This window comes from Suricata suricatta, chromosome 13 (assembly GCF_006229205.1).
Source record: "Suricata suricatta isolate VVHF042 chromosome 13, meerkat_22Aug2017_6uvM2_HiC, whole genome shotgun sequence".
Lineage (NCBI taxonomy): Eukaryota > Metazoa > Chordata > Mammalia > Carnivora > Herpestidae > Suricata > Suricata suricatta.
The window spans coordinates 21453696-21475385 of record NC_043712.1 but is presented as its reverse complement, the minus strand read 5'-3'; the positions used below and the strand labels follow the sequence as shown (position 1 = coordinate 21475385).

The 21690-nt window shown below is 39.6% G+C and overlaps 1 pseudogene; it reads left to right on the top strand.

Annotated features, from left to right (window-relative positions):
* The first annotated feature begins 430 nt into the window (after positions 1–430).
* On the top strand, positions 431–898 carry LOC115276724 (annotated as a pseudogene).
* The last annotated feature ends 20792 nt before the right edge of the window (positions 899–21690 follow it).

The window sequence follows — 21690 nt, the reverse complement described above, 5'->3', positions numbered from 1 at the left end:
GACTTTCAAAGAGTTCAGATATTGCAACTATTAGATGTAGAATATGGAAAAGTATATTGGATTAAGATATTTAAAGAAATAAGGAAGTGTGGGGGTGCCTGGGTGGTTCAGTTGGTCAAGCCACCCACTCTTGGTTTTGGCTCAGGTCATGATCGCGTGGTTGATGAGATGGAGCCCTGGCTGGGTCTCTGCACTGACAGCTGAGAGACTGCCTGGGATTCCCTCTCTCCCTTTCTCTCTGTCTGTCCCTTTCTCTCTGTCTCTCCCTTTCTCTCTGTCTCTCCCTTTCTCTCTGTCTCTCCCTTTCTCTCTGTTTCTCTCTCTCTCTCAAAATAAATAAATAAACATTTAGAACAAAATTGAAAGAAGTGTTTAAAATATGACTAAAACCAGGGTATGGGAAAGAGTGGCCAATGGCCTGCAGAGCAACATGCCTAAGTTTTATTGTGACTCCAGGGACACATGCCTCACCCACGACTCTCCATCTATGAGGAAGACACACCAAAGCAGTAGGAAACACAAAGAGAATGTGAAAGACCATCAGAAACAGATGGGAAAGCAGTCTCAGAGCCTGATCGACAAAACCACTCCATTTCAACAAGGAAAATGCCTACTCCATTCTCTGCTTCTCCTGCAGAGGCAATGACACCCCCCCCCACCCCAGTCTCCTGAGTCCTCCTTGCCCTGGTATGATGCCAGCTCCCCATATGTGGTGCCCTCCGTGATGCCGAGGATAAGCCCTCCTCCTCCAGGGATGATGCCAGGGGGACCTGCTCCCAGAATGAGGCCGCCAATGGGAGGCCACATGCCAATGATGCCTGGGCCCCCAGTGAGGACACCTTCCACCCATCCGGTGATGGTGCCCACTCAGCCAGGAATGCCTCAACCAGGCAAATAAGGAGAGAGGGGAGCCTCTCCATCCATTTCATATTACTTGTCCTACTTCACCAGGAGATCATGGTGCTGTGACTCTGGGTATTTTTAAATAGCATGACAAGGAAAACTTGACCCCCGCTTTTGACTTCCTATCAAAGAGAATAGCTTTAGTAGGAGAGTAGTGAGACCAAAAAAAAAAAAAAAAAAAAAAAAGCAATCTTCATTCGTATTGTGAAATGTGAAAAGAAAATTGGCAACTGTTTTAGTTTAAAATAAATAAGTAAATAATAAAAATAATAATAAATAAATTATGATTACAAGTAAAAGATTATTAAAAACACTATAGACTGAATGGTTGGGTCCCATCCAAATTCATATGTTGAAATGTGCCCCCAATGTGATGGCATTAGAAGTCAGAGTGTTTGGGAGGTAATTAGATCATGAGGATGGAGGCCTCATGAATGGGTTAGTGCCCTCAAAAAAGAGACCTCAGCGGTGCCTGGGTGGCTCAGTCGGTTGAGCATCCGACTTCAGCTCAGGTCATGATCTCACGGTTCGTGGGTTTGAGCCCCCGCGTCGGAATCTGTGCTGACAGCTAGCTCAGAGCCTGGAGCCTGCTTCCGATTCTGTGTGTCCCTCTCTCTCTGCCCCTCCCCCTCTCATGCTCTGTCTCTCTCTGTCTTTCAAAAATAAATAAATGTTTAAAAAATTTAAAAAAAAAGAGAGACCTCAGAGGACTCCTTCACCTCTTCTGCCATGTTAGAACACAGCAAAAAAGCACACATCTATGAACCAGGAAGCAGGCTTTCACTAAACACCAATCTCCCAGCACCTTGATCTTAGACTTCCCAGCCACCAGAACTGTGAGAAATGAATGTTTGTTATTTAAACCACCCAATCTATAGCATTTTTATTATGGCAGCCTGAAGAGACTAAGACAAAAATAAGCAGACTTGAAAAGAACCAAATTGTATTCCTAGTAACAAAAAAAAAATAAAATAAAATAATTGAAATTAACAAATTCCATGGAAGAGTTGAACCAGAAGATTGGACACAAATAATAGTATTAGCAAAATGTTAGGTAGTTATAAAGAATTAACTCAGTATGTACCTTCCAGAGAAAAAATATAGAAAACATAATAGGTAAAAAAACAGAAAATAAAGTGAATTTCTAATTCCAGTTAGAACTGGAATTTCAGAAGGAGGAGTGAAATAGAACGGGTAAAAGGTAGTACCTTAAGAGATAATGACCAGAAATTTCTTAGAACTGTTAGAAGAAACTAATACACAGTTTTGGGAAACCCAGTGAATTCCAAGTAAGATAAGTAATAAGAAATCCAGAGGCAGCTGGGTGGCTCAGTCAGCTAAGTGTCCAACTTTGGCTCAGTGCATGGTCTCACAGTTCTCATGATCTCATGGTTCTTGAGTTCAAGCCCCACTTCAAGCCCTGCGACAGGCTCTCTGCTGTCAGCACCACGCCAGCTTTGGGTCCTCTTGTCCCCCCTCTCTCTGCCCCTACACCCCTCTCAAAAATAAACATTAAAAAAAAGTTTCAAGAACAAGTATAAAGACATTTTCAGACAAAATAAAAATTAAGAATTTGTCAACACTAGCCCATCTTTAAAGAAAATTCTAAAAACATCGAGTTGTGCAATAGAAATATAATGAGCAATATGTAAATTGAAATGCTCTGGCATAAAGTCACATTTTTAAATGCAAGAAAAGGTAAAATTAAGTTTAATAATGGTCTATTTAATCTAACATATTAAAAAAGTATTTCAATAAGTAATCAATATAATTATTAGTGAGATATTTTACCCTTATTTCATACTAGGTGTTTGAAATTTAGTACACACTCTATACTAACAGCAAATCTCAATTCAGACTAGTAATTATATTTCAAGTACTCAATATCTGCATGACTGGCGGTTACCATATTGGTCAGCACAGCACTAAGAGACATCCTTAGAAGGAAGATTATTCCTGGTAAAATGGCTGAGATGCGAGAAGAAAGGATGAGCAAAACAAGTGGTAGAAAGCCGGGCAAACCCAATGTTTCTAAGGGACACGGACAGTCTAAAACAGTAATATTTATATTGTACACCAGAAGTTAGGGAAAGGTTTGATCAGATCCCGTTTAGTTTGGGGCAAGAATACTTCATGAGGATGTTGTATACTTCATATTGCATCACATTAAGAGGTACAACATCTAGTCAACGATGTCAAGACTGGATCAGGATGAAACAGCCAATGCCTCTAGCACAAAGTCATATTTTTCTCACTTTTTACCAAAAATCAGTCCATTGGGTAAGATTCAAGCAGAATAAACAAGTACAAAGTCTGTGAGACAGGAAGTCCATCTGGTGTGCTTGAGATATAGTAAGGAGAAAGACTCCCTAGACTGTAGCCCTTGGCTAAGCTAGTATTTGATCAGGATCATTCTCCTGACAATTCTTTTTTTTTTTTTAATGTATTAGAATCACTATATGAATTATTTGTTTAATGACTGAGGGTCACTTAATCAGAACTAATAAGCAATCCCTGGAGCAAACAACTGTTGATATTGAACCCAGATCCCCTTGAAACCCTTGGGCCATTTCTTTGTACACCACCCTGCCATCCCCAGCTTCTTTGTGCTTTTGCTTCTATGGACGTCCATTTGTGACTATCTTCAGAAGATTGCCCTGAACCACAGACACCACTTTGCTCACCTGTGAAAAAAGCTGGAAGTATCTAAGAAATTGGGTACCCCTCTTAGCTTAGTTTGGGTGGCTCTGAGCCAAAGAATGACTTACGGAAGCCTAGCTCTTTCAAGCTGGGACAAAATCTGAGCTCTAATTTGCTCTCCAAAGCTCTCCTGTACAATCAAGCTGGGGCTAGAACTGTGCCAGAAATTGTACCCTTACTTGGATTCTTCCCTTTCGCTGATCCGTTTCTCCCATTCCCTTACCTGTTGCTCCTGAGAGCAATTCCCTAATAAATCATTTGCACATAAATACTCAATTCACGGTTGGCATCTGCAGAAACTGACACAAGGCAATCCCTAATTTTGAATGCCACATTACATCCAGAATGTTTATAACAAATATAATCTAATCCTTTATACTCATATGCAAAATGGAGCCTGAAAAGAAACCCTTTCTACTTCCATTTGAAGTGATTGGTCTCTATCAGCATAACCATAAATAATGCATCGTGAGCAGTCAGTGCAAGGCTGATCCACGCATGGCACCTGCCAGCCAGGGTGCAACACTGTACACACCGCAAGGTCAAGTCCGCACTCATACACACAGTATTAGCATTATTGAAAACTCAGCTGTGCATCACTTCTCTAGATGTGTAAAACTTCTTTGGTTCTGGAATACAAGCAAATCGCTCACCATTCCCAAGGACTGAATGTGGCGCTTATTGTTTCAGAGACAATGGGTCTAGTGTTTGGCGCTCAGACTACATATTTCAAAGGGAATCTTTGTCTGCTTAACATGAAATAAATCAGACTCTACATTTATTGGGAAAAAGAGCAATCCAGCAACCTTCACTCAAAGAAATCAGCCCTGGCGGCCTTAAGTTACAACCACTGAGTAAAGCTATAGGTAGTCATTAGTTATACAAACCAGAGACTTCTAAGAGGGGCTAGGAAGAAATCCACTCTTTGCCTTTCTTTAGCCATTTTTAATCACTGAGAATGTTTTTATAATTGTGTAAATTGTTTCCAAGTACATTTCTACACTAACTTATTACAAACCAAAATTTCTCCCAATGGGGAAATATTTACAAATAGAAGTACATGATTGTCTGAAGTTCTGCGAATATTGTAGAGAAACTTCATCAGGTTGGGCTCTACTGTTTTATAAGAAAAGTTTTGGAAATTGTCTGCTAAGGCTCATTATTGTCTTTTAAAGGACACACTTATACATGCATATATCAATAATGTAAACAAGCTAATTTAAAAATATTTCTCTAACCTTATAGTAAGAGTATAACTTTGTGCTGTTGGACAAGACAGGACGGTCATCTATGACAGACGCGCCCAGGAATGCTAAACAGTAAATGGCCATGCAAATAGGATATTCCTAAAGCTCACAGAGGCTCCCACCAAATGAAGCTGTTGTAACCAAATAAGAGAAGGACTAGTTTCAGGCTTCTAGAAGCATCCGTTTACAGCATACAATGAATGTTGTATCATTTGTCTCTATTCACCAGGCAAGATCTCCAAAGGCATCAAATGAGCTAAGATGCCTTACTCTATCTAGTCTTAGACATTATGTAATCTTTAATACAATCCATTTCTATAACCCATGTTGGTCTCCTCCAATTCTTTTAGAAATATTATTATGTTTCTTTCGCATAAAAGATAATAATTCCAGAAAAAAAGAAAGAAAACATTATCTTAAAATGCAATTTTCTAAACACAGCAAAATATACATGGAAATTCAGTATGTGGCAAATTCTATGTTTTTATAATCTTGGAGTGACCCGGTTACAGAAAAATGTAAAATGCCTGCCTATGAAAACTCACATAAGAAAAGCCAAAAGATAAATATAAAGCTAGAAAAAATTCACAACTCAAATTATAGACAAAGGTCTTATTTTCCTAATATATTTTAATATATTAATAACAAGACTAAGAGTCCAACCTAATATAGGCAAAGGATATGAAAAGACAATTCACAGAAAAAAATAAAAATGGCTCCTAAAATGTAACTAATATCACTCATAATACAGATACTTCATGGAAAGTACACTGATATATCATTTCTACTTACCAAATTATGATCCAAAAAGTAATAAATGGTGTTGCCGAAGAATATAGATATTGTTAAGGATATTATGGCAAGTGAAACAAGTCAGAGACAGAAAGACAACTACTGTATGATGTCACTTATATGTGAAACCTAAAATAACAAACGGAACTCAGATACAGAGAACAGACTGCAGCTTATCAGAGGGGAAGGGAGCTGGGAGGGGGGCACAAAGTGTGAAGGGGTCAACTGTACGCTGACAGATGGTTATGACACTTATTGCGGTGATCACTCTGCACTACACACAAAGATCAAACTACTATATTGTACACCTGAAACTAATATGTTATATACCAATTTTTCCTCAGTTAAAAACAAACAAAAAAGAATATAGGCACTGATGATTTTACATACATAAATATGGGGAGGATATATATTTATCCTCTACCGAGGGCAATTTGGCAATATAAAAGTTGTAAATGCACAAGGCCTTTGATGCAGCAATTCCTTTCCTAGTAGTTTATCCTAAACATATATCCAATGAGTGAAAAGATTATAACTACATGTATATTTGTGTCCATATCCATATCCATTCATCTAACTATCTATCTATCATGTATCTGTTTACTCTCAATAGAAAGATACTCAAGAATGTAGCAGAAGCTGACCAGGAAGGGCAATGAGGGTAGAGTGATTTATATCTAGTTATGTTCATTTGCACTTCTTGGGCTTGGAGCCCTAGTATCTTTTGCAAAAAAATTTTTAACATAAATTTTCAAAAGCGCCATATTCTAAGCATGAATATAAGGCACTAAGGAAATAGAGGCTCTGCTTCTGTTGATTATTTGATTCATGTCTTTGATCCAAAGTCATTCACAAGAACTTTGATTAAAATACTCCAGAGTACAGCATATATTATAAATAGTTAGAATTTATCATAGGTTTTGGACAGTAGATATACATTTCCTTTGACACCATAGTGCAAGAAATGTACATACCCCGTTGTAGTATTCTCTTCACCGTTGTGAGATTCCTCCAGCGTGATGTGGGAACACAAGGCAGCAGTTTGGACTCTTACTGTTTCTGTCTGTGGCATCATTGCTGGTCTTACGTAGATACAAAAGGGAGCATGCTAGATTCCACTGAATACTTTGCTGTCTCGACTACTTTACATCAGTGCATCATTTAATCCTTACAAAGCCATGATGATGAGATTGTTTTTGTCCTTATCAGTCTGAGACTCAGAGAATCATACAGGTTGCCCAAGAGAGCCAGATGCAAATCCAGATATATTTGGTACCTCAGGAGAGTATGGACATCAAGTGAACAAGAATCACAAATAACTAGTGGCACATAGTAACTACATAAACAAATATGTTTTTAATCAATGCCTTTTAAAGGGAAATTAATCAATCATTCCTAAAATATTTGTAAGCAGATAAAAATGTATTAAATGCCGATTGAAAAAAACAGACTTAGATTTGATTCTATTAACACAAAAAAACAAACATAAATTTAAGAATCTTCTGAAGTTCTGCTTGAATAATACTAAAGACAGTTTAAATGCTCACACAACTAACCTTGCTTTACCAATGAGAAAACTCAAGTCACCCCCCAATCAATTTTTTTTAATTGTGTAATGGTATGCTACCGGTCAGACATTTGTGGCTTATTTTATCCCAAATCTGCACATTGAATTCTCTGTCAAAAAGATTTGGGTTTCGTGGTTTACAAGGAAAAAGGACTCAACATTACAGCAGGCAACAAACTTGAGAGAAATAGCAGGAAGGACTTAGAACATAGATTCGTTTTCAATCCCAAAGAGACGCTGTTCCAACAAGACTCAGGTCAGAGGGCTGGGCACTGCTGGGAAGGTCACATGGCTGATCTGGGCGAACTTGTTTTGTGAAGAAACAGATGATTTCTAGCTATGAAGCTGTTGTTCCTGTAACTTTTTAGCAACAGTTAAATCCATTAAATCCAGTTAAATCCAGCAGTTAAATCCATTCCAAAATGACAAGCAAAAGAAAAGAACATTCTGAGTAAATTGCAGATGAATGGAGCTTTCTCTTGCCTCCTTGGGAATAGTATGAGCATCTTACAAAAGGGGCCATATCCTGTTTCCTTCTCCGGTTGCTGCAACTGTGGTTTGTATATTGGCTGTATCGCTAATGTGAATTTATAACCCAAAAATGCCAAAAGAAAAAAAAATCAGTACTCCTTCACAAATATGCATTTTTCTTTCCCTAACTTTCAACAAGCCCTGTTTTAAATCATCATTATTTTTTTCTGCACTGGAAGCAAATCTACACGTCTTTTTCATACCCTACTGCTAGCACAGAAGGTGAAATACTGACATAATTGAAAGGAACTGCAAGTTCAGCATTAATATAAACCAGGCAAACACTAGTGGGATATTCAAAACTCAACAGCGCCTCCTAGTGCACCTATAAAAATTAGCAGGAGTCCAAGATCCGAAATAATTCAGGCTAGAAAAAAAGTAAATTAGAAGATATTAATGAATTTATCCCCTTAAATGATCCAGGAAATAGTCTTTGGGGATGAACCTATTTACTTTAATAGGGCACATAAATTATTTTCAGCTAAAAATAAAACATTAGAAAAGATCAGATTCAGGTGGAAGGAAATGGCATAAAGGCATGTGGAAGGTGATAATGCAAAATATAAAGACACATTTTGAAAAAAAGAGAAAGAATGGGAACAAGTAAGAGAAGAAGGTGGAAACAGCCTCTTACTGCCCCCAGAGCATACCAACTTGGAGGAATATCATGAACTTGGATAATGATAATACAGCATTTTGCTCGGAGCCAATACCCACCTTTGTTAATTTCCTCATAAGAGAACTCCTATCAGAAACGAGAACCCTCTTGCACTGTTGGTGGGAATTCAAATTGGTGGAGCCGCTCTGGAAAACAGTGTGGAGGTTCCTCAAAAAATTAAAAATAGAACTGCCCGACGACCCAGCAACAGCACTACTAGGGATTTACCCAAGGGATACAGAAGTGCTGATGCATAGGGGCACATGTACCCCAATGTTCATAGCAACACTTTCAATAATAGCTAAATTATGGAAAGAGCCTAAGTGTCCATCAACTATGAATGGATAAAGAAGGGTTTATATACACAATGGAACACTACTTGGCACTGAGAAAGAATGAACTCATGCCATTTGCAGCAACATGGATGGAACTGGAATGTCTTATGCTGAGTGAAATAAGTCAGCCAAAGAAGGACAGATATATGTTTTCATTCATATGTGGATCTTGAGAAACCTTTTTAAATTTTTTTTATTGTCTTTATTTTATTTTGAGAGACAGAGCAGAGAGCAAGCGGGGGAGGGGCAGAGAGAGAGGGAGACACAGAATCTGAGCAAGCTCCAGGCTCTGAGCTGTCAGCACAGAGCTGGACATGGGGCTCGAACCCATGGACTGTGAGATAATGATCTGAGCCAAAGTTGGATGCTTAACCAACTGAGACACCCATGCACCCCTAGATCTTGAGAAACTTAACAGAAGACCATGGGGGAAGGAAAGGGGAAAAATAGTTACAAGCAGAGAGGAAGGGAGGCAAACCACAAAAGACTCTTAAATACAGAGAACAAACTGAGGGTGGATGGGGGGTGAGAGAGAGAGAGGGAAATGAGTGATGGGCATTGAGGAGGGCACTCATTGGGATGAGCACTGGGTGTTGTATGGAAGCCAATGTGACGATAAATTATATTTAAAAAATAAGAGAACTCCTATCATCAATGTTCTTCTTGTTCACTTGCTACCATCGATAGCATTAAAGCTCTTCACACCTCTATGCAATTATTGGTGCTTTTTTCTACCATTGCCCCTAAAGTTGGAACTTAATTTTTTCTGCTCAAACGATCATTGATTTTTCCAGAAGTTTATAATATCTGAGGGTTTACAACATTTGGGGATCATGAAAAGAAGTAATGCCATGAATCCCAACAAGATGAGTGAGGGGCATTTGGCTATGAATCTGTGCTCAAAAGAATTTTCTCTTGCTGGACCCAATTGACATCCCCAAATCCATCCAACATTTCTACTCTCATATCTTCATTCTCCCTTTGTTTCACCAAAAATGTATGTGGAGTTCTTAGCCCCTCTTTGTTTGAATTCTATTGTCCTCAACATTCCCTTCACTATTTTGAAGAAATCTTCCTTGGCTGGTACTTTATCTCAACCTGCTCAAAAATGTTATGCATATTAAGCTTCCTCATGACCACTACAGAGGAGAACATTAACAGAACCTAAATTATCTGAGAAGAGAAGTCTAAGCCTGACAACAGGGAAAGCCCTCAGCATTACATGCCAGCCATAAATTAATATCAGGACCCCATTGTGTACATATATGCTTACTGTATATAATCCCCCTTAAATTGACTATTGAAGAGATTTTTTACACTTCTTTTCTCATTACAGCACTTTCAAAAGGTTCAAAGTAAAGACTCCCTCCAGGTACTGCTTTGAGAAAACATTTTGATGAAGCCAGTCACACTTGACTATTCTATTAGATGTTGCACTTCCCAGAATGTGGGGGAAACTGGTAAATAGGCCCATCTATCTTAATAGAATTAACTCTTACTTTTGTGTATATTCTCTATAAGGAAACCACAGGCACAATAGTGAAAAAAACTTTTGCAGTTTTCACATCAACACAAAATTCTTAATTAAAAGAGTCTGCATGTTTTGAGGAAATAAGACTTAAAATCTGCTGTATTTTCAGAACTGTCTTTAGTAAAAGCAACATCATTAAGAATTCTTTCTTTTTGTTCCATTAAAGTAAACAGATGTGTGGCAATGCCAAAGAGAGAGGGCAAAGCTGATCAAGAAGAGTGAATGATAATCCAAAGTGCATTCAAACAATATGGCAAGACTGAGTAACAGAACAGAATTGCTGCTTGACCCATGGACAAAACGTAATTACTCAAAAAAGGAAAAGCAGTGTTCATTCAGAGACACACAAAACAATATTAAAATTATGACAGCCTCATAATAGAACACCATGCTGGGACTGAAAATGATGGAGGTCTATATGTATTCAATTGAAGGAAAGTTATGTTACATGAAAAAACAAAAAAATATTTACATTTGAAACATTTATGTATTGTTTATATACATCCTGTTCCTGAGAGAGTGCTCTCAAACTGATACACTGTCCTTTGCTCTACCGTAAATCTTGTTCCTCTCCTCTTGATCAGGGACCCTCAAAACCCAACCCCATGTTTCTCCCAGCTCTTGCTGAAACATGCCAGCTAAATACTACAGCTCTTTTGAGGTGGTTTTCTTTTCCTGTCTTTCCGACCTAGTACGCCACCTGCTGGTGATATTATAACTTAACCCCAGCTACTGGCTTTGGGCCAGGAAGGGAGATGGGGGTAAGGAAGAGTTGCCTTTGCATCATCTTCAAGGGAGGAAGGAATTCTAGCCCTTATAAGAAAGTGGGTCACTTCTGCAGGCTCAACGACTCAGAGAAATCTGGAAGATTCAAGATTTTTAGGAGGTATCACTATCACTGTCCCCATCCAAGATGGCAGGGTCCTATTCTTTCCCAACCTTGATGTTGCTGATACCCCCTGGTTTAGGCCACTCACAATTCATCTCATGAACCTGGTCCTTTATCTTCTCTGCTTTCCAGCTATAGGAGATGAGAACATTTGCATATGATACCAAGTAGGCCCTCTGGCTTCCACCTTTAACTTGTAATTTCTAATTACTCTTTCTTAGCTTTCCATTATCTTTTTCCAAGTTTCGGTTGAGTTTAGCAATAAACTCCCAATGTTATTATACTTATAGCTGATTTTTCTCTCATTTTTACCATCTGCTTCACACACTGTACCTGCTAACGCATTACCTTCCACTGACCCGCTGTCCCAACTGACCGACAGCAGATGTTTTCGCAACTGTACAGCTTAGTTTGGTCAGGGGCTCATGGTGCCTCACCCACCGCCAGTAAGAGTCCGCTTTGCCAGTCAGGTAATGCGTGGTTCTGCTCCAGGATTTATCCAGTATGTGTGGGGTTTTTGTTTGTTCTGGTCTGGTTTGGGTTTGGGGGACCACCCACACCAACTCTCAGGGATGGGTTCCCAAGAAAGTTATCTGAATAGGGATTAGTAAAAAACCTCAATTGGGAGTGCCCTGAGAATCAACACCTCAGGAAGGGAAAGGAGGGTAAAAAGCAAGGTTAAGCAGAAACTGTACAGTGATACCATGTATTGCAACAGAAGCCTTAGCGGATTCTCTGAAGAGTTCCAAAAGTTGGAATCGCTTCTCGGCCTTTAGGCGAAGATCAAAAGTCGGATGACCCTTGAGGACCAGCCTAAATTGGAGCAAAAGGGTCAGACTTTGATACCCTCCTACTCAACAGTCACTGGATGGGACCACCTGGGAAGAAGACACGGCCTGGGCAAGGCAGCTGTCTCCAGGCACGGCAATCCCTGACAGCGTCTGAGAGCTGAAAACAGTCCGGATGGGGGCACCATCCCCACCGCTGGGAGTCCCTTGCTCCTGATGGACACTCTGATTAACGCATGGCAGCCACCGTCAGAGCTTAGATCCATGCAGCACCCTGGATGTCCTTGTCTCCATAAGTATACTTGTTTTTAATTAAAAATAACGGCAATATCAAATAACAAAAATCTCAAATATATGCATAAAAGATGGCAGGGAGGATAAAAAAGAGGGATTGTATATATTTTTTAAAGTCCATCTTGGTAAAGTGAAGAATATCTGGGCAGACTGGGTCCTTACTCTAACTGTTCTCTCTCTCCTTAGTAATGGATCACACGTCCACACCCTTCGTCATGTAATTTTGCAATGCCCTCGTAGTGTCTTGGAGTATATATCCTTACCCATTCACCCTGTGCTTGGACGAGTGACATGTTAGCAGCTACGACTCAACCAGAGACTTAAAACGGACTTTCACGGGTGCCTGGGTGGCTCAGTCAGTTAAGCATCCAGCTTCGGCTCAGGCCATGATCTCACAGTTCGTGGGTTCAAGCCCCGTGTAGGGCTCTGTGCTGACAGCTCAGAGCCTGGAGCCTGCTTCAGATTCTGTGTCTCCATCTCTCTCTGACCCTCCCCTGCTTGCGCTATCTCTCACTGTCTCTCAAAAATAAATAAAAAACATTTTAAATTTTTAAAAAATAAAATTAAATTAAAAAAAGACTTTCAAAGTTAAGCTACCCTCCTGTGTCTACACTATCGCTATGAGGACATGGTCCAGTCTGCTGTTCCAAGGAGAGGATGACAGACACGTGGAGCACAGGTATTCCAGACAACCGACAGAGCCACCACGAGCAGCACAGCTATGTCGCCGTGCCCAGCCTGTATCAGCTGAACCTTAGCCACTGTACAGACGCATGAATGGTGAAAAAGATTGCTATCATTTGGCTTTATCTGAGGGATAGCTTATTACAAAACATCATTATAACAGTAGCTAACTTCTACAGACATAGGTATATTTTTTAATTTTTTAACCTTTTATTTATTTTTGAGAGAGAGAGAGAGAGAGCACGAATGAGCAGGGGAGGGGCAGAGAGAGAGAGAGAAACAGAATCTGAAGCAGGCTCCAGGCTCCAAGCTGTCAGCACAGAGCCCAACATGGGGCTCTAACCCACGGACTACAAGATCATGACCTGAGCTGAAGTCAGATGCTCAATCGACTTAGCCACCCAGGTGTCCTGACAGATGTAGGTATTAACTGATAGACATTGTTAGAAATACATAAACTTAAATGTGAATGGCATTATTTCTTCTAATATATTAGCAAGAAAAAATAAAGAAATAATTCAACAAAAAGTAGAATGGGGGTGGGGAGAAAAGTAAAAAAAATACAAAGGAATAGCAAGAGTGAGCAAATAAATAAGGTGTGTAAACAAGCCTAAATATAACAATAAATATATATAAGTAAATTCATCTTAAAGGACAGACTCACAGATTGAGGAGGTTAAAATTAAACTCTATACTATTTAGGAGATAGGCTTAAAATAACAAGGCCATGTTGAAATAAAGGGATGAGAAAAGGTGTATCAAGAGAATGCTTAGAGGAAAACCAACCATAACAATATTAATATTGAACTAAATACAAGACGATATTATTAGATAATAGATCATTATTAATAACATTACATGTTAATAAGTGTGCGAGCACATTTTAATATATCAAAAAGACAACGATCATGATATTTTATAGATTTAACTACACTGCTTTGAAATATATAAATCAAAATCTAATATAAAAGACTTCTGCACAGCAAAGAATCCATCAACAAAATGAAAAGGCAACCTAGGGAATGTGGAAAACATCTGCAAATCATATATCTGATAAGAGGTTAATTTCCAAAATATACAAAGAACTCACAACTCAATAGCAAAAACAATCTAATTTAAAAGTGGGCAGAGGATCTGAATAGATATTTTTGCAAAGAAGACATACAAATAGCCAACAGAGATACATGAGAAGGTGCTCAACATCACTAATCATGAGGGAAATTAATTCAACAAATGAAATATCACCTCACATCTACTAAGATGGCTCTCATCAAAAAGACAAGGCATAGTGCTGGCGAGGATGTGTACAAAAGGGAACCCCGTATACTGTTGGTGGGAATGTAAATTAGTGCACCCACTATGGAAAACAATATAGAGGTTCCTCAAAAATATAAAAATAGAACTACCATATGATCCAGTAACCCCACTTCTGTGAATATATCCAAAGGAAACTAAAACATTATGTCAAAAGTATATCTGCACCCCCACGTTCAGGACAGTATTATTTATTTACGATAGCCAAGAGGTTCAAACAACCTAGTTGTCCACTGACGGATAAGTGGATAAAGAAGTTGCAGTGTATAGAAGTCACTCAAATGGAATCATGCCCTTTGCAGCAACACGGATTGGAACTGGAATGTAGTGTGCTGACTGAAATACGTCAGCCGGAGAAGGACAGATACCACATTTTTCACTCGTGTGTATCTTGAGAAACTTAACAGAGGACATGGGGGAAGGAAAGGGGAAAAATTAGTTACAAACAGAGAGGGAGGGAGGCAAACCACAAGAGACTCTTAAACACAGAGAACAAACTGAGGGTGGATGGAGGTGGTGGGGGAGAGGGTAAAATGGGGGATGGGCATTGAGGAGGACACTTATCGGGATGGGCGCAGGGTGTTGTGTGTAAGCCAATTTGACAATAAATTATATTGATAAAAAATTTTAAAAAATCAAACAATAAAAATAAGTCTTGAAAATGAAAAACAAGATCAAAACCAGGAAAAACTAAACAGAAAAGTTGGAAGATAAAGGTAAGAAAAACTTCCCAGCAGAGAGAGCAAAAGCACAAAGAGAGACAAGAGATTAGAATTTAGAGTACCCGTCCAGAAATTCCAACATAATACTAAAAGTCCAGAAAAACAGAAAATAAAGAGAAGGAAATCATCACAGTATGTGTATATGTGTTTGTGACCCAAAACATAAATTTTCATATTAAAAGTTTCCAGGCAGTACCCAAACTATGGGTGAAAAATAAATCCATACAAAGACACATCATTAAGAAATTTAAAAATATTTAGAATTCTATAGCCAGCCAAACCATCAACAGAACAAAGATATGTCCAAACATTCAAAGTCACAAAAAATTACCACTCATGCACCATTTTCTGGGAAGCTACTGAACTAACAAAACAAGGCAATTTGGGACGAGGCAAGAGGAAAGCATCAAATCAGGAACTGGGGGACACAACTCAAATGAGAGGCAAAAGCAATCCCCAGATTACCGGTAGAGATACCAAGATCACAGTTCTAAACCGAGTCTAGAGAGTGGCCAGGAAAGACCTTAACAAGTTAGGAGTCTCTGGAAAAGTCTCTGAGGAAAGATTGCTTCAAAAGATGAAATGAATACAATAATTACAATGTGTGACTATACTGAGAGAAGATATACACCCTCTGGCTGGTGCTTGTGTCTGAGTTAATAAAAAGAACATTAAAAACTAAACGCTAAGCAGACAAGTATCAACACAAATTGTTGCACAAGAAAGGAAATTCTAACAAATTATAGTAAGCACCCAATGAAACAGAAGGAAATATAAGATACTCTGTAGGAGCTTAAAAGAATATGGTAGGGGCACCTGGGAGGCTCAGTCGGTTAAGCATCTGACTTTGGCTCAGGTCATGATCTCACAATTTGTGGGTTCGAGCCCCGCAAGAGGCTCTGTGCTGACAGCTCAGAGCCTGGAGCCTATCTTCAAATTCTGTGTCTCCCTCTCTCTCTCTCTCTGACCCTCCCCCTGCTCACATTGTCTCTCTCTCTCTCAAAAATAAATAAAAACATTAAAAAAAAAAAGAAGAATATGGTAGACCCATATTCTTGCCATGATGCTGTTTCCAAGACACATTATTAATTTTTAAAAGCAAATTATAAACAGTATAACATGTACATAACACCATATCCACAAAATTATACTAAATATTTCTATACCACACACCGATAGCAGTGCCTTTCCAAATGTGATCTGTGGATCAGCAACATCAACATCATCTAAGATATAATCAGAAAAACATGTTCTCACTTCCCACCCAAACCTCCTGAACCCGAATCTCTAGAGTAGGGCTGGGGAATCAAGCCGCTTGCTCACCACCTGCTTTGCAGGTAATGCTTAATTAGGCATAGTAAAGTTTGAGAACCGCAGCAGTACTGCATAAGAAAGGTCTGATTAGAGGACGTAACCGTGGCCATGGGACTGGAATGTACTGTGGATCTATTCAAAGGAGCAGCCTGATAAATCATTGTGCTTTAATGGTTTTTACAAGAATGTATTTATTCGTTGACTATGCAATAAAAGACAAAATAATATTTTAAGGAAAATGTACTCAGGAAATACATGCATAAAATATGACATAGCCCCTGTTTATCAATGTCTCTCTTACGCTGGAATGCTGTTCTCCAGATGTACATTCCATTGAGCTAACTATTGCCTGTGGCTGAAAGACAGCACATGCTAGAAAGGAAATTAAAAAGAATTTTGATGAACTACTAAAATTCTTCTCCTTGAAGCACAGCTGGTAGGCAATGTGATAGTGGAAGGAGCTTCCCAGGACTGCCTGGACTAATACACGTTCTCTAAAGCTAACAGACATGGGGGCACCTGGGTGGCTCCATCAGTTAAGCGCCCAACTTTGGCTGAGATCATGATGTCACCATGTGTGAGCTCGTGCCCTGCACTGGGATCTCTGCTGTCAGTGCAGGGCCCACTTTGGATCCTCTGTATTCCTCTCTCATTGCCCCTTCCCCACTCTATCCCTTTTTCTCTCTCTCTGTCTCTCTCTCTCAAAAATAAACATTAAAAAAAATTTTTTTAATGAAAAAAAATGAACTAACAGATGTTGCAGGCATAGCTCTGACCCATAGGGAGTAGAAGGGACCAGCGTTATTTGTTCTGGACACTATGCTACGATTCACACAGTGTCAGGGAAACGGTCTTCCTTTATGATGTGTCCAAGGACAGAGAGGCGGAGGTGTGCTGATGCTACACTGTGGGCTTTGAAACTCGAGCCAGGGTGTAGCAGTGAAGGATGTAGGCGGCCTCTAGAAGCTGGAAAAGGTGAGATCCTTGATTCCCCCTAGCCTCCAGAAAGAACCAACTTTGCTGACATCTTGATTTCAGCCTTGTGAAACTGAAGTCAGACTTCTGAGCCCACGAATTTTGGTCTTCTGCATCTCTGGTGACACCTAGTCGGCAAAAATGACAGAATGCCTGAAGCAGACAAATGGCATGCCTCCCCTTGTGCGAGAATGCACAGTCCTGTGTGGAGATGACCGGACCTCCAAGCTGACACCCTGCTCCACGAACTGTGAAACAACCCGAAGTCCATGGCAACAGCTCACAGGGAAGAGCAGGAAGGAGGAATGTCAGGGCTCTGACCTGTACCCTCTTGCAGAAACGGAACTATGTCCTTGTGATGTATTTCTATCTCAATCTTAGGGAAGCTGGTCAGATTGCATTCTTCCAGAAGGCAGAAGGGAGTCTTAACGAGGATTTTGGGTACAAGGCGATGTCAAAGAATGTGGAGAAGGCATGCACTTTGCAGCAGTAGCCTGCTCTGGCAAAAATGGAAGACCTATGCCTGTATCATTATATATGCAACTTAAGGTTAACAACTTTTCAATTGATGACATTATTGTTTCTTGGGTTACTCTATAAAATTGTTCAGTGATTTGAACTGGAGAAGCATTAAACACATCACAGGCAAGTAGTGGAGTCATTTTATGGAAGCCAAAGGTAGTTGACTCTAATCTTTGTTTTTCAGTATGTACATCTTTTTTTCAGTATATATATATATATGTGTGTTTATTATCTTAAAATTACCTTCCCTTTTTCTTATTGAAATATGTTTAACTTACAATGTTGTGTAAATTTGAGGGGTACAACATGTTTCTATGATAGATTTTATAAGGTAGTGATTGCCACTGTAGTGAGAACTAGAATCTCCATCACATTTCATAATTATCATTTTTTTAGTGGTTGAAATAATTAAGTTCTAGTCTCTTAGCAAGTTTGATTATAATGCAATATTGTTGTGCATATTCATTATATTGTGCATTAAATCTCTAGGACTTATTTACTACTTTTAAAAAGAAGAAAAACATATAGGGAAAGTTACATTTTTAAAAAAGGGAAAGGTGTATTGATTAACCTGGAAGCCCATTTGAGGTAAAGAAATAAAAGATAAGGGGCACCTGGGTGACTCAATCAGTTAAGCGTCGGACTTCGGCTCCGGTCATGATCTCATAGTTCATAGGTTCGAGCCCCATATTGGGCTCTGTGCTGACAGCTTAGAGCCTGGAGCCTGCCTCAGATTCTGTGTGTGTTTCTCTCTGCCCCTCCCAGACTTGTGCTCTGTCTCTATCTCTCAAAAATAAATAAACATTAAAAAAAAAAACAGAAATAGAAGATAAGGAGAGGGTTACAATGGGAAGGTACTTTTATGCTCGGGGCGGGGGAGGGGGGCAGAAAAATGCATGCATGCACACCACTCCACTTCTCTTATTCCGTATTCCCACCACCACTGTGAGATCTGTCCCTGGCCCTTTAGGAGAAGAGCTACTTGACTTAACTCTCCAAATAGTGCAAGAATGCCTTGATTGGCAAAACCTAGCTAACCCAAATCGTCATAATGCTTTTCTTTCTCTGCAGCACCTCACGTCTTCATTATGACTCTATTCCCACTACACGGGTACAAGTCACAGGCTGCTTCTCACTGCCTGGAGGGAACTGTGTTTTACCAAGACTCATTACAGTTCAGACCCCAAGTGGCACTGGTCCCCTAGAAGTGCACACAGGTTAAATAAGATACCATGAGACTCAGCCCCTGGGTAGGCAGGAGGCTAGGAGCCAACTAGGGAAAACCCAACTGAGACTTATTAGTAAGATAAGTTTTCTTCTCAGAAAGTTTTTCCTAAGGGAAATCTGTAGTACCTTCAAAGTAAAGTAATCTCTATTTATGAGAACGAGTGAAATGTTGAGGGGTGGAGACGCTTCGAAGTACTCATGAAAGGGTCCAAGAGTAGCATTACTCTCAAGCTCAAGAAATTCATTCTATTTTATATATTGCAAATACCATGAAGTCTCATACTCTGCATGAAGCCATAATGATGGCTCCAGGTCACTATATATTTGTCCAAACCCACAGAATATACAAGACCATGAGTAAACCTTACTGTAAACTATGAATCGTGGGTGACTGTAATGTGTCAACATAGGTTCATCAACTGAATGACAAACATACCCCTCCCGTGGGGGTGTGTTGATAATGGCGGAAGCTATGGGCACAGGAGCAGGGAGTATTTGGGAAATCTCTGTACCTTCCCCTCAACTCTGCTGGGAACCTAAAACTACTATAAAAAATCAAAGCCTAATAAAAAGAATTTTAGGAGAGCCAAGGTACCATGTTAAAGAACTTACCATTTAATCAAGCACATAATAGAGACAATAAAATGGGCAAAACACTTCAATAAACATTTCTGCAAAGAATATATACAAATGACTTGTTGGGAAGAGCACTGGGTGTTATATGGAAACCAACTTGGGAATAAACTATTAAAAAATAAGAATATATACAAATGGCCAAAAATTATATGAAAAGATGCTCAGCATCACTAATCATTAAAGAAATGCAAGTCAAAACCATAATGAGACACCACCTTATACCAATTAGGATGGTTAATGTATAAAAAAAAGAAAAGAAAAACAGAAAATTACAAGTGTTGACAAAGATGTAGAGAAATGGGGGGAGGGGGAAATGTATGGTGTTTCCTCAAAAAAACTAAGAATAGAATTGTCATATGACTCAGCAATCTCACTCATGGTTACACGTCCAAAAGATTTGAAAGCAGGAGTTCAAAGAGACATATGCACACCCTTGCTCACAGAGGCAGTTATTCACAATAGCCAAGCGGTGGAAGGAGCCCAATGTCTACTGATGGGTGAGTGGATAAACAAAATGTGTTATATACAAATGTGACAAAGGACATAAGGTTGCTGGTGAAATTAAGGCTGCTGATCAGCTGACCTTACAACAGAGAGGCTGTCTGCTTCAGCCCAGTATAAGCACAAGGGCCTTTAAGAGCACTGGGTGTTATATGGAAACCAACTTGGGAATAAACTATTAATAGGAAAAAAAAGGAAATAGAATAGCAACACCTTAGAATTGGGGGTAGGAATGAGTACTGACAGCTGCAATAGTCTGTTAAAATCTTGTCTTTTGCAACAACATGGATGGAACTAAAGTATAATGGTAAGCGATGTAAGTCAGAGAAAGACAAATACCATATGATTTGACTCATATGTGGAATTCAAGAAACAAAACAAATGAGCAAAGGCAAAAAAGAGAAAAAGACAAACTAAGAAACAGACTCTTAACTGTAGAGAACAAATTCATGGTTACCAGAGGGGAGGGGGAGAGGGGAGGGAGCAAAAAGGTGATGGGGATTAAAGAGCACACTTATGATGGGGGAAACAAAATAAAATGATAAAAAAAATAAAAGTGGAAGGAGGAGACAGAAGAAAATCGAAGAGATACGATGACAGAAGCAGGGTCAGAGAGATGCAAAATGAGAAATACTTGATTCATTCTCTAGCTTTGGAGCTGGAGAAAGGACCACCTGTTAATCTGCGCAGGCTGCCGTGACAGAGGAAATTTACTTTCTTACAGTTCTAGACGCTGGAAGTCCTTGCTGCAGGTGCCAAACAGGGAGAAGAGAGAGAGGGGAGAATAATAAGGACTTCTTCGTGCTCTTGGGACCACAGTCCCTCCAGTCAGGAAGTGTTGTTTCCTGAGAATTCAGTAGCCCGCCCACTCACCACGGCTGCCGGCTGCCGCCGCCCCTGTCACCACAGGACTGCCCCGGGGATTTGGGCAAGAGACAACGGTAAAACCTCAGGGGATGCACTTCACTCTTTCTGATGCACAGGAGCCCCATTTCTCTCTTCCAGACCAAAAAGGGAAAGGGAATGTCACCTGAAGCTCTATCTTTCTGTCTGATCCCAGTGTATAGGTTTGGGTTTCAGCTTGCCCTTCAGTCAAAGCCGAGAGATATTAGCGGAGGGAGAGGAGAGACAGAAAATTCACCATGAGTTTGTTGGTAGCTTGCAAGGTAGTTTCCTTCCTGGGTCTGCCTGCTAGCATTTGTTTCCCAGAGTCCTCAGAGAACTGCTCCACATATTCTGTCTAGAGTATGTATGTATGTATTTTAATTCCAGTTCAGTTAACATACAGTGTAATATTAGTTTCAGGTGCACAGTATAGTGATTCAACACTTTCATACATCATCCAATGCTCATCACAAGTGCACTCTATAACCCCATCACCTATTTCCCCCATTCCCCTACCAACCTCCCCTCTGGTAACCATCAGTTTGTTCTCTATATAAGAGTTTGTTTCTTGGTGTGTATCTCTTTTTCCTTTTTTCATATGTTTTGTTACTTAAATTTCACCTGACTGAAATCATATGGTATTTTTCTTTCCCTGACTACTTCTTTTACTTAGCA